Here is a 10,184-nt window from a genome sequence, read left to right as displayed (position 1 = left end):
TCAACAAGAGGGGGAGACTGACCTGCTAACAGGGTTCAATGGCTTTGAAAGGAACTGTGTCAGGTTTTCTTTTAATGCCGGTAAATGTACATTAAAACATACAAGAGTAATAGGGGTCAAACTGAAACCTGTCCAAGTAAATAACTCGGAGCCAAATTGCTGCTCCATACCTATTTTTTCCAGCTAGTGAATGTCAAAATTAACACACTACAAAAAGGTGTATAATTCTTTTTTAAAGCATTTATGTAAGAAACTGGCTGGTGATTTTCACTGTGGAATTTTGTACAATAAAAAAATATCTTTGAACTTAATAAAAAGCACAGGGTTGTGAATATATTAAACCATCAGCTTGGAATGCTCCATAGAATAAAAGAAAAGCCTTTATATTTTTCTATGGTATTCAGACTTCACCTTTTACCTCCTGGTCCTGGAGCAGGGGCAGCTGCTCCATATCTCAGAGTATGACCAGTGGAGAACAAGATCTACTGAAGATGTAGGCAAAAGTTTGGAACAGATTTTCCAGAGAAGTTGTGGCAGCCCTATCCCTGGAAGTGTTCAAGGGCAGGTTGGATGGGGCTTTGAGTGACGTGGAAGGTGTCCCTGCCCATGGCAAGGGGGTTGGAACTAGGTGGTCTTGAAAGTGCCTTCCAACCCAAATCATTCTGTGATTCTGAGATTCTACAAATTTGCACAAACAATCAGCAGCAGTGGGGCCTGATAAAACATCTACAAAAGCCCATGCTAATCATTGGCTAAAGACCTTATTCTTGTAGGAAAATGTTTGCACAAGCAGTGGCTGCAGGGAAGCCTGATGCTGAAGTTAATGAGCTTTTCCTTTGTGTGTGTGTGAAGGCAAGCTGAGCTGTGTGCCCAAATGTGGGCTGATTTGCCATACACTGAGTTCACAGCTTTTGTGTCGAGCATGGCAAACTTATATCTCCTTCTGAGAGCCAGTTAGCTTGATTAGCATCAAGTTGGAATTAGTTAAATATCCGATGACAGAGCCAAACCCATTTAATTAATGGTTTTAACACTACTTTTGTTTGGGTCTCCCAATAGGAAATGCTTGTTATTACTAAACATCTGGGACTAATTAGACTTCCTTGGGAGCAGAAACAGTTTTCTTAAGAATAAGTCTCAGGAGCAAAATGCAGCACGGCTTGTTTGTGTTTCTCTGTTAGCAGCATAATAAACCAAGAAGTGACATGACCCTGCTCCATCTAATTCTATTATTTTGGATGGGGTGAGGAGCACAAGGGAAAGAAAATATGGATAAAATAGAGAGGAAAAACGGGTAGAAATGTGACCTCTACATGGTATTAATCCTCAGAATAGGGGTATGCAGATGACAGCCGCAGTCTTGCCTTTTCCGTTTGTTACTGTGTCTGCAAAAAGCCCAAACACCAAAGTATCTGATCCTGCATCAAACACAGCCTTTAGTCACACATTACACGTCTTTCTGCCAGTCAGCCCCATTTTCCTAATAGGTTGGTGTAATGGTTTAATGAAGAAAAAAATTAACTCTATCCCAGCCAAAACCAGGATAGTAGGCACAATGTAGGCTGTTTTGACTGTAGTTCTGCAATAAAAATTTTACACCCTCAGTCATTACTTTTTCATAAAGTCCTTGCAACAGACTCTGTTGATGCAAAAAGAGCTCATACTGCTAAACCAAGGATATCCTTCTGGGATTCTGGGATATGTAATAAAGTGTTTGGGATTTATGCAGCCAGTGCATTTTTTTTTAAATTGCTGCATGCAACAAATGCCTTCCTCTCTGCAGGTGTTTGCATAGGACAGGACAATAAAATCATGGAATTAGAGAATGGAAAGGGACCTTAAAGATCATCTAGTTCCAGCTCACTTGTGCCATGGACAGAGACACCTTCCACTATATCAAGTTGCTCAAATTCCCTTCCAACTTGGCCTTGAACTCTTCCAGGGTAGGGCATCCACAGCTTCTCCAGACAACCTGTTCCAGTGTTTCACCACCCTCTGAGTAAAGAATTTCTTCATAACATCTAATCTAAATGATGTACTCTTTCAGTTCAAAACTCTTCCCGCTTGTCCTGTCATTATCTGCCCATATAAAAAGTCTCTCTCCCTCCTTCTTATATGCCCCCCTCAGGTACTGGAAAGCTGCAATGAGGTCTCCCCAAAACCTTATTTTCTTCATACTGAACAGCACTAGATCTCCCTCAAATATTTACTATCATGGTTTGCTGTGTTTTTTTCCCCAAAACAATCCTCTGCAGTGGGATCAGGAAGAGCTAAGTACTGGAAAAACTAGAAATGCTAGAAATTCTAGAAACAGAGAGAGGCCCTGAAAGTTCAGCAAGTCAGGACTCATATTGACCACCCGTGGAAAATCAAATCTCAGTTTCCAGAGGTATTGTTTTTTTTTTCCTGTGAAGCCAAGACAATACCATACTAGAGTATCAGAGCCTCTGGCTACAGATCTCTCTGCAGGTCCCCTGCTCAGCCCTGAACTACCCACAGTGGGTTAGTATGCAACACAAGCAAGGGCTTTCAAATATTTTGGGAGCTCAAAGCATTTGCTTTCCTGCTCCTATCTGTTCTCCATGCCATTCAGTACTCCTTTACTTTTCTGAGGAGAAACAAACTGAAATCACAACCTGAATCCCCTGTATCTCCATGAGAAAGAAAAACAGGTCCCACTTGGCACAGCAAGGTATCCTCTGGCCATATTATTTTCTATAAACAATTACCAATTCTGTTTGTGTACACATGTGCAAAGGCACAGATGCACGCAGGCTAGTCTAAGAAATACATCACTTCAGGACTAGCTTTGTTTGACCTGAATTAGAACAACCTGTGCTAAATGATCATCTGTTATAACAAACAGCCTGTGCTGCTGGTGCCTGTGGATTCCTATTTCATGCCTGTCCCTGTGATCATTTTGATCAAGATTTTCAAAAGTGATCCGTGATTGATTTCAGATGTCTAAATTTGCAGCCTGCATCTCACCAACCCTGAAAAAAGTCTCATTTTCCAGAAAACTGGGTCCATTTCCTCTCAAAACCAAGGCTCTGTGATATGTCTTATACAAGCCTCAGAAAAAAAGCTGTTTGTCCAGATGTATATATAATTATTTCACTTGCAGCTTTCTAATGACAGCTTCTGCTCCTCCAGAGTTGTTTTGAGCATCTGAAGAGCTGAAAAACAGCAAAGCTACCACCAACAGCTCCTCAGCCCTGTAGTCTACCCTCAGAAGGATCATATTAACCCAACTTAAATATCTCTCCACTCTCACTCCCCCACCCAACTATTGTTGTGGTATAATTTGAGTGACAAAGGAAAATTAGCCATAAGGAACAAACAAAAATTAGGTGTAGGGTCTGCAGCTTCCTGTGAACGCTGCAACTATGCAGCCAGATCGGATTTTGGTCTCACAGATCCTGGGTTAGTGAGGGTCCAAATAGATTTTGCCAAGAAAAAAGAGGAATGGGGGATGAGAGGACTTGAGAGCCATCAGAGTGCTCAGAGTGAGTGATGGGAAAAAGAGAAAACAAAGGGTTGGTGTAATTCGCTCTGAGAATTGAAAAGCTAAAAATACTCCAGAGGAACAGACAGTAGTAGGTACTTTCCCACCTCTCCCCAAGAGTTTAGAGAAGATCTGTGAAGTTTCACCTCCTCTCTTGAAAAGTGAGAAGAGAGCCGAGGAGATAGATAATACAGAAGTAGAAATGAAGGATGATAAAACAGTGAAAGATGAAAGCAAAATGGAGTAGAGAAGAGGGGTTTAGTACAATTCAGGTCTTCATGATGGGTAACTGAGAAGTGTAACTGGAAATGGAAGACCATTCAAAAGAGAGGGATGGGAAAAGCTTGGTTAGGCAACATGCTGCTTGCAAGTATGTGATGCATGTAAACAGAGGAGGACACCAGCTCACAGGGCTGACAAACAGAAGTATAAAGTAAACAAGGAAATGGGGTAAATCTGAAGAGGAAAAAGAGACTGTATAAGCACAGAAGAATTCTGTGAGGAGTGTCTGTCAGACTGTGCAACATCCTTTCAGAAGCAAAGACATTTAGAGGGTGACTCAACATGATACCAAACAAAATTTTGGTAAATATAAGGGAAAAGGTCTGCAACACTGAGAGAATCACTTTTCTCCCAAGCTATAGTTCGTGGTAGATCTGCTGCATTGCAGAGCCAAGATAGTTCCACAGATTTTCTCCTCCTGCCCATTTCTGGCGGTCATTGCATCAAAGACGCATGTTTGGGAGACATTGATGCCTTTCAGTACTTAAAGGGGGTTTATAAAAGAATAGAGCAGCTTTTAAAACAGTCAGATAATGACAGAACAAGAGGGAACAGTTTTAAGCTAAAAGAGAGTAGATTTAGATGTTAGGAACAAATTCTTAACTGTGAGGATGGTGAGGCACTGGCACAGCTTGCTGAGAAGCTGAGGATGCCCCATCTATGGAAGCCAGGTTGGATGGGGCTTTGAGGAATCTGATCTAGTGGGTGGCATCCCTGCCTATGGTATGAGGGTTGGAACTAGGTGATCTTAGGATCCATTCTGACCCAAAACATTCTGTCATTCTATGATTTTCCAGTTCATAAGCAGTATACTTTATAAGAAACATTCTGGGAGGTGACTACAGAGGAGATTCCTCTCTACTGTTCCCGACTTTCCCAGAAAGTGGAGGGGAGAAAGGAGTCCAGGATCCTGGAGGCAAGACCAGAGAAGCTTCATGATGTTCAGCAAAGACTTGCACCTTGGATGGAACAAGCTCATATGACACTCCAGTCTAGGGACAAGATGAGTGGAAATTAGCTTTGCAGATGATCTGAGGGTCTGAATGGACAAGTTGTCCATGAGTCATCATCATGCCCTAGTGACAATGAAATACAGCTACATACTGAGCTGTATTTTCAAACGCTTAGTTAGAAAGTCAAGACATGCTGTTACTCCCCTGTATTTGGTCCATCTAATATCACATCTGATTAGTGTGTCAGGCTGTTGGGTCTCACAGTGCAATAGAGAGACTGACAAACTGGACTGAATCCAGCAGAGGCCACTCAGATGATCAGGGGGATGGAGCATTTGATATCTGAGAAAGAGATGGAGAAAACTAGGCTTATTCAGCCTGGAGAAGAAGTCTTAGAGGAAAATCTTTTGTCAGTACTGGATGGGCAGTTACAAGGAAGACAGCATCAACTCGTCCCGGGAGGAGGGACTATTCAGTTCGAGCACAGTTTACAACCCCTGAGAGTTACAACTGCAGATGTTCACATTAAACATATGGAAAAAATTCTTCATAATGAGGGAGGCCAAACTCTGAAAAATCCTTAGAGACTTTCAAAACTCGTCAGGGCAAGGCCCAGAGAAATTCTGACACTGAAGCTGACCCTGCTTTGATCAGGGAGCTGCACTGGAGCTCTTCAGATGCTCCTCACAATTTGAATTATTCTCCAATATTTGCAAAACAAAAATGGGTCATGAACTTAGGTGAGGAATAGAGTAGCAGAGAAACTGAGCTTGTAAATGCTGTCTACCGCCTGTACTGAAGCTGTGGAAGAGATTTGACGGTGGAAGTGTCCAGAGAGATGGCAAAAGTGGGTGATGATGTCATATGGGGGCAGAACTAGTCAGATTATGGAAGTTTGAGTTTACATACTTTTTCTGTATTTTTTCCTTTTTAATTTTTTTTCTTTTTATAGCTCAAAATATAATTATTCTTTTCAAAATTTTCCATGAAAATTCTGGAAAATGTGTATTTGGGAAATGAGTCCTTTGTAAGGACAGAGATTCAACTTGAATTCAGATATTCCTACTGCAGCAAGGACATTATCAATAAAATAATAATAAAAAAGTAACCATTGCAACATTCAGTCTGCTTTTACCATCTTTGTTCTAGAGAAGATGAAGAAATATTTCAATCAGCCAATGCTAAATAACATCCCTCCCAGTCGTCACTAAAACAAAACAAAGCAAAATAAACCAAAACAAAGTAAAACCAAAATATTAGGCTGTTGAAATATATAAACCTTTTAATATTTTTCACTTCAATTAGTTCTGGGACAAAGGAAGAACATAAATTAAAACAATTGTAGTAACCTTTTCAAATCTTACCTATCAGGTAAGATTTTCATTGAAAATGCTTCTTATTGTTAAAAATTCCTTCCATCATGAGTACTTATATTGTAATTTGTGATTTTTTTTGTATTTATAAGTTTTATGACCCCACTGTCTTTCACTTTAAAATGTTGCTACAAAAAATTCTGGCAAGAGTTGTAAATTAAAGAGTCACAAACTTTCAGCTTCACTAATTGTTGTTTACTCTTGGAAAAAGCTCTTTGTAACAGACCTTAGCATATGTTTTTTACCTTACACATGTGATTCATGACCATATGTTTCCTCTAATCAGTCCCTGGTGTTTCACCACAGACATCAGGCAAGTTATTGCATTGCTGAACCGGACCTATCACCAAGAAATCGAGTTCCTCTCCTGTTTAGAGAGAAAGATGCCCAGTGAAGTGAAGACCCAGGGAAGGATTTGGGTGCTTTAATTACCACTCCAGATATTTAAGTCCAGAATATAAATCTTTATAGTCCTTGTTCAGTTGCTGATTCTTCCATCTGGTGCATAAAGTCTGCAGAGGACTATGTTTAATGTTGAAATTATCGATGAATTTCACAGTCTGCTCATTGGCATATTCAGAAATATCACAAACAGCATAAAACCATTTATGTCTGTGTAAGCCCCACAGGACTCTAATGCTGAGCATCCCTGTACCACATCTAAGTGGGTTAACATTGCCAAAGCATCACTGCTGGAAAAGCTCTGTAGAAAGTGTAACTGGAAATGGAGCTGCCATAATAACTCCATGCCTAATGACCAAAACCATTTTACAGGACAGAGTTATTCTTGGCTATCAGCTGGAGGCCAGGCTGCATACCCCAGGGTATCTCAAAGGCAACTGAACACCGGTTTGTGGGTATTCAGTCAAACTCACTGTTGGGTAAGAAGTCAGATTTAGTTTGAAACAGACGCACCAAGTGCTTTGCTTTAACTGGTTGAAATGTTAGATCTGATATCTAAAGTCTAATGTCAGCTTACCCTCTTAAAACAGTAATCAAAACCAGAAATCAAGACCAGCTTTCAATAAGGAAAATTTTGCACAACTCTGCCTGTGCACATCCAATGCCATGTTGTCTTCTTTTCCCACAGTGTAATTGTTTTTCCAGCCTCCTGCTTCCTTAGACTGCTCACGAGGAGGCTTCCAAGTAGATGCAATAATAGTGCAATGATATCACGTTTGTGCACTACAGAATGTTTCACTTCATTTGGTTTGCATCGTGTACTTCCTACTACTGTTCAGCAGACCTCTGGATTCAGCCACACAAAGTATTCTCAGGTGTTTCCTAGCAGAGTTCCTGTGTGATGCATGGTTAAACAAATCACTTACTGCTGTCTGTGGAGCAATGCTTTCAGCATCTCATTGACCAAATGGTGTTTTTTTCTTCCCACTTCTTATTTCACAACTTGCCTGTTGGGATTTTGGTCTTGTGCAAGAGTTTTTATGGGAATAAAGTCTTATCTCAAGGAAATATCTTGCTGTATTTGGATGAAATTGAGCAGATCTCCCTATCTTTCCTCCTCCAAAAATAATAATAAAAAAAGGTTTATTCAAGTAATAATGGCCTAAAAGACATACTTAAGATGTAGCTAAGTTTTCCATACATAACTCCAAACCTCTCTTGCTTTTACACTGCACTGTTGCAGACATCCTACAACTCAGAAATAAAGCCACAATGTGTTATCTGCATTGGAAAGGTATGGCAATTATTTTTCTGGTTAAACCAGTGCTGTTTTTGAAGATGTCTCAGCTGTAAATGAATGAGGTCAAGTTACAATCTGTTCACCAGCCAAGCCCTCACAGCTCTCTACACCTCTCCTTGCTTGTGAAGTAGTTTAAACCATCCTCATGTTTTACTTGACAAATGGGACAGAATAAGACTATTTCGAGTATCATTAACATAACATCCTGACTAGAGGTAATTTATTGGGACACAACTCTGTGGCAACTGGTCCTATCTACCTTGTTCTGTCTTGCTTTGCAGAGCTCCCAGATGGGCTTCTCAAGACCCCTGGTCTCAAGAATGAGGTTACAAAACCTGGCAAAGTTTTCCAGCCAGACACTGTGAGAGAATTGAGAGTAGATCTAGCAGCAGCTGGGAAAGGTGTGAAAAATCGGACCTTTGCAAAAAGGTTATGACAGTTGTTTCACAGTAGAAGGGGGAGAATTAAAGCATATAAACAGAAAGGGAAATTCTGAATCAGCAGAGAAGAAGGAAGAAACACATAGAAAATATAAGTCAAATGTTGGGTGGATTTTTACAGTCTCACTGGTGACATAGATATAAATATCTGTTTGGATCAATTTGGAACCCACAGAACACAGAAAAGTCACTTCTTGAGTGACTTCAAAAGTCACTTGAAGAGGCTTTATGCATGGGGAAGGGAGTGGATGCTTTCCCATCAGTTTGGACTTACACATGTTGAAACGCTAATTATTCAGGACTTCTGAGTTGACTCTAATTATCCCGAGTGGTTTTCGGATCAACCTGAGTGCCTGAATCCCTCATGTTCCATGAATAAAAATTGTCACAGAACAATTAAACCAGCATAACCAGGTTCCTGCTTGGAAGCAACCCTTTGGCAGGATAGTTTCATTCACACCAGCAAAGGCAAGCTCCACTGGTGTTCACCTTTTTGCTCTACGGACATTTTACTCTACCAACATTTATGGGATTGGTGATGACAATAGGTGATGCTCAGCAGGTTCAATGTATCCAGCAATTTTTTGGACTATGCTCAGAGAATAACCTGGGTGAAAGCCAGTGAGGTTTTGTACAAAATATTCGTTCTTTTAATGCATTTCTTGCTTTTTCTTCCCCAGCTGTTCTGTTTACTCCATCCTGACCATTGACCCCTCCCTCTGTTCTTCACTGGATTCCTGCCATCTGTTTCAAGCTGTCTGTCCAAACAGGCCATAACCTCAACAAAGTTTGACCCCAAACTAAGCTTTTGAAATGTATCATGTTTGAATGTACTGGAGATTATGTCAAGGGTATTTAGGCACCCATATTTCATCAAGAGGTAAGGCCTCTCTTGCTCGTTTATTATTTCTAGAACATTTAAATTTTTAGAAATAATATTACTAACTAGAAAAATAATCTGCTGTAATAGAAACAGTCATTTCAATGCATCAAAATATTATAGTATATCAGTCAAGTCTGTGCTCCAAAGTTTGAAGGAAAATATGAATTGGGGCTGAAATTTGAAAAAAAAAAATGCAGCTATTCTCAAAAATAGGATGCAGACTAAGGGAAAATGGTGTACAGTCTTGACTGCTCATAGTATAGGCATAAAAACCCCACTGTAGTTCTATTGAAAAGGTGGAAGATCAAATCTTCATGGGGAAAAAAATGTTATATATATGTTGATTTCTACAGTGAAGGGGTCTGGATCACCAAGAAGAGCTGAAAATATTTTTTTCATCCAACATGTCATGAGTGTGTTATCCATAGCACATGCAGAAGACTTCAAAGCAGTAATTGATCACTTATAAATTTGGAAAGTTTAAGCCAGATTTTTAATCAGAACCTTAATTTAATTCATTTATAAATCAATGCACTCTTTGAACCTAAGTAGGGAAAGAAGAACACTTCTTTTTCATTCCTGAAGTGAGAACTTGTCCACTTTACAGTCACACTGAGAGTCCTGCAGGGATCAGGACTGCACTGTTACCTGTGTATCAAAATATGTCTGAAGATCTTCCAGTTAAACTCAACCAAAAATGGTTGAAGACAAGCACAGCCTGACTCCTTTCACAGATGGGAGTACCTAAATAAGTGCATCCAAGCACACAGAGCAACTATAGAGGGTGACTCCATTTGGAGCTTCCTTATGCAGTAAATATCTACTTGCACACAGTTCTCCTCCTGCAGTGTGTGTTGGTAACTCACACACCATATTTGCAACCAGATACGTTTTGCATTGTCCAAGGACTAATTTGTGCACAAAGCAGGGGCTCTGCACTAACCTCAAGGCATCTTTACTGAATTTCCTTGCAACAGCCATTCCCCATCTCTCCAGATCCCCCTGGGTTAGAAGCTAAACTTGAGGCTTTCAGGTTAGTAGCCAGA

Source organism: Manacus vitellinus, unplaced genomic scaffold (assembly GCF_001715985.3).
Source record: "Manacus vitellinus isolate BGI_N305 unplaced genomic scaffold, ASM171598v3 scaffold_83_pilon, whole genome shotgun sequence".
NCBI lineage: Eukaryota > Metazoa > Chordata > Aves > Passeriformes > Pipridae > Manacus > Manacus vitellinus.
Note: the sequence above shows the minus strand (reverse complement) of the source record.